This window comes from Lactuca saligna, chromosome 3 (assembly GCF_052625555.1).
Source record: "Lactuca saligna cultivar CGN05327 chromosome 3, ASM5262555v1, whole genome shotgun sequence".
In the NCBI taxonomy this organism is placed as follows: Eukaryota; Viridiplantae; Streptophyta; class Magnoliopsida; order Asterales; family Asteraceae; genus Lactuca; species Lactuca saligna.
The window spans coordinates 124,586,345-124,590,570 of record NC_136419.1 but is presented as its reverse complement, the minus strand read 5'-3'; positions in this window follow the sequence as shown (position 1 = coordinate 124,590,570).

Genomic DNA, 4,226 nt, shown 5'->3' with positions numbered 1-4,226 from the left:
CTAACACTTCAAGAATTTAGTCTCCACAAGCTCCTTTCTTCTTTCTTCAATAACGCACCAAGGCACAATTAGCTCCAAGAACACACACACACACACACTCACTAAGGACGATGGAAGGCTCTCTCTTAGGGTTTACTCACTGATATGGAGGCTCAGAAATGAGCCTTAGCATCCTTTAAATAGTACACAAGTCTTATTAGGGTTTTGCATCTGGGTCGGGTACGCCCGACATAACTATGGGTACGCCCAGTGTACCTAGCGACTCTGCATCCAAAATAAGCGCATGAGTACGCGCAGCGTACCCCTATGGTACGCCCAGCGTACTCACTTGCAAGGTTTCCTCCACTCAAGGATCAATCATGACCAATTGAGAAAGAATAAGGTTGAATTAAATGTACCTGGATCTCGGGGTGTTACAGTGAATGATGCCTACTAACGGTAAGATTGACTGTTTACTCATACATATATATAATATTAGACTTTTAATGTTATATATACTATAGGATGTATTTTACACTTTTAGAACACTAGGTGGTCTAATTTAATTAATTATACTTTTAATTTAATTAAACGTAAGCCAAAACTTTATGGATTTATTAGCTCTCTTTTAATTATACATTTAATGAACTTAACAAAACCATGAGGGTGTAATTTGAACTTTTCAAAATACTAGAGTTTTAGAATTTAAATATTACATAATTAAACTATTAATCAAAATTTTAAATTCCAAAACTTGAGGGCAAGTTTTGAAACTTTTGAAAACTATCTAGAGCAAATTACAAATAATTTAATTAATCAAATAATTTGAATTATCTAAATTTGACCTAATATATTTTTTCACAAGATAATTCAAATCAAAATTACAAATAATCAATCTTTATCTAATAAAACAAATAATTATCTTAATTTTGACAATTATCCATTAATTTGATTAGGATATCAATTACCATAACAAAATATCTTATTTTTATTTGAATAAAGCAATTGATAGTAATTATCCTAAGCAAATTAAGGCAAAAATCTCGAAATTGTGCTGTCAGACTGAATTCACGAAGTGAACAGACTGTGTTCACGACGTTAATCAGGTCAGATTCAAAATTCACAATTTTTCAGCTTTGAAAACATAATTTTGCATCAAATATAATAGAAGACACCCTAGGCTCTGATATCACTAATGTGTTTCGAGCAATACATCAATCCTATGGTGCACATGCAAACCCTAATAGCTTTTGGATCTACTTTGTCTAATGAACATCCAATTGATATCCAAAGCCATAAACCCTAGATCTAATAAACTATAACTGAACTTAGGGTTTAGATCTTACCTTTGATTGTTATATAGCAATACCAATCAATCCTTGGCTTCAGAAAGCTTAGTGCCTCAAGTGTTGCACCTCTAATGGAGTCACAAACACCACTAAGCAACTTTGATGAAGAAGGATGAGAGAGGAGGCACCAAAAACGGCTGGAAACCCTAAAGGAACACTTCACCACATTTTTGGGTCTCAAGGGTTCTTTAAATAGGTCGGCAATTAGGGTTGTCTAACAAGGAAACCCTAATTGGACTGCCTAAGCCCTAAGCAACCCATGGAACCCTTCTGGATCATGCCTTGGACGATGTCTAATGGGCTTCCCCATAGAATTCGTCCAACCTATTATTCCAAGGTGATCCATAGCCCAATTGCAATTATCTAATAATTACAATTCCAGTCCCTTAAGTTTAATTAATCTCTTTTAGCCACAAAATTAATTCTTGACTAATATTAATTAAATAATATGATTTCTCCTTTAATATATTATTATCATCATATATTAATAAATCATAATTAAACCTTTTTCTCCTTTATTCATCCTACATATTTATATGGTGAAGGCAACCCAAAAGGACCATGCTCATAATCGGGTCAAGTACATACCAAAATAGTTATGGACTTAGACACTAATTCAACAATATACACATATCTACTTATATTAATCATTTCGATCTTTCAACAAAATTACTATTAATCTAATATTTTTTTAGGTATATAATTCCAATCAACTTACAAGATCATACTGGCACCATCAGATTTACTCTTGTTGATAAGGAAGCAAAAAGACTGTTGGATATAAGTGCATTCGAGTTGAAAAAAAAAATACATGAAGCGGTATAATATTTTATTCATATTTTTCTATCAAATAACATTTTATTTGTTTTAATATATTAAACAATCTTCTTTCAGGCTAGCGACAGTTTGTAACTATTTCCAAATCAAATGAACGTCTTGAAAAACCCCAAATTTGTGTTTCTTGTAGATATTACATCGTACAATGTCACCAACTATCATAATATCTACGCCGTTGTCATACTTACAGAAGATGTGTCCATTGTTTTTGAATTGGAAAGTAAACTAGAACTTATGGTACAGAATGTTTTAATGTTCTACATTTATGTTTGTTTTTTATTTACATACATAACGTTTTACATATTTCCATTTTATTTTCTAGAGTATTCAATCAGTGTCCTTAAATGAAGTACCCATGGAATCAAATGATGTTGTTTAGAATGTTCAAAAGGTATGTTATATTCCCATATTAACTTTTATTTATATTTAATTATTCCAATTGTCGATTTATGTTTTTTAATTTAGGATGTGATATCACAAACGGATGAGAGTTTTAGTCCCTCAACAGTTGATAAATCATCCACAACCAGTCCAATGAAAATATAAGGTGATTTGAAGTACTACCTCCATGACATTTATGATATTGATGGTGGAGGTGATTTGAGTTCAACTGAATCTAAAAGAAAATATATAGGAGAGGGAAATCCACTTTTAGTTCCAAAAGTGGAAAAATGAGTTGTTTTTTGTTTTAACAAACACATAAATTTGGTTCATGTTGGTTTGGTTTTAAATAATGTTTGGTTCTTTGATACAATGATAAATGATTGTTGGAAATGTAGGTAGTTATTGGACAAATTTTAAGATGATGTACATTTTAATTTTATTCATTTTCGTTCATTTATCTATTGCTTTGGTTTTAATATAAACATTACTTTTATCTATTTGTTATATTTAATTAGAATATACATATTTTTGTTTTATCTTGACAATCAGGACTTCAAATTCATATTAGTTCTGTTTATAATGTTATTTCATATTAATATTATTACTATGAAAATTAAATGTCTTTTGCATTGTCAACTTTCATTTTGTGGACCACATTTACATAAACTTCCACCACCATCATAATGTCATGTAAGTTACCAAATATAAAAAAGCAATAAAACTAAATTAAAAAAGAAATAAAACTAAATTAAAAAAATAGATTAAAAAAAAGTAACGATCCTTTTAATTTATTCAACCTTTAAATTAAAACCCAATAAAATGTTGGCAATTATCAGCAAGTTTATGTGTACTATATAACATGGACAAATTGCAATAAATGACAACGTACATTACTCTTTTTACCAATTAAGCTATTTTGTTATATTATTTACTCATAATTGCAATGCATTTACATTTCTTTACCTATAATAGCAATATACATTTTTAATGATAATAGATAGCAATATGTTACTTCAAAATTGCAAAATGTAATTTATTTATTATCCATGATAGCAATGTACTTATATCTCTTTACATATAAAAACATCATATTTAATTATTTATATTTACTTACTCATAACAACATACTTTCATTTCTTAACGGTTGTATAGCAATATATAGTTAAATAAAATACATTGTCTTAAAAATACATGTTCAATGTTGTTATTGGTTAAAAAATAAAACATGTTGCATATAGAAGTATTGCATGTGTCCATCTATGCAAAAAAAATATATATATATATGGTTTTTGCTTAATTTTTAATATGTAATTAGAAGTAAGTTATTGTTAAAAAAATATGTATTTTGCTGTTTGAGGATGTTTATAAGGGGCAAGTCTTTGAAATTCATTCTGCAAGTACTTAATTCTCCTTTCATCATAGATTTTTAATGTACATGTATGAAGATTCGATGGTTGATTGCCATGTGTTATTAAAGCAATTATGTCTATTATACGACCACAGTAAGAAAACAACTAGATGATTATTTTGAAATTTGGGAACTTTTAAATGTTCATGCACAATTGTGAATTGTAGCATATAAAATATTTAACTAACGTTTTATAACTCCATGAAAAAATTGAGTTTTGCACAATTAGACATCAAGCGCAAGTTGAAATCTTATATTGATACTTGTAA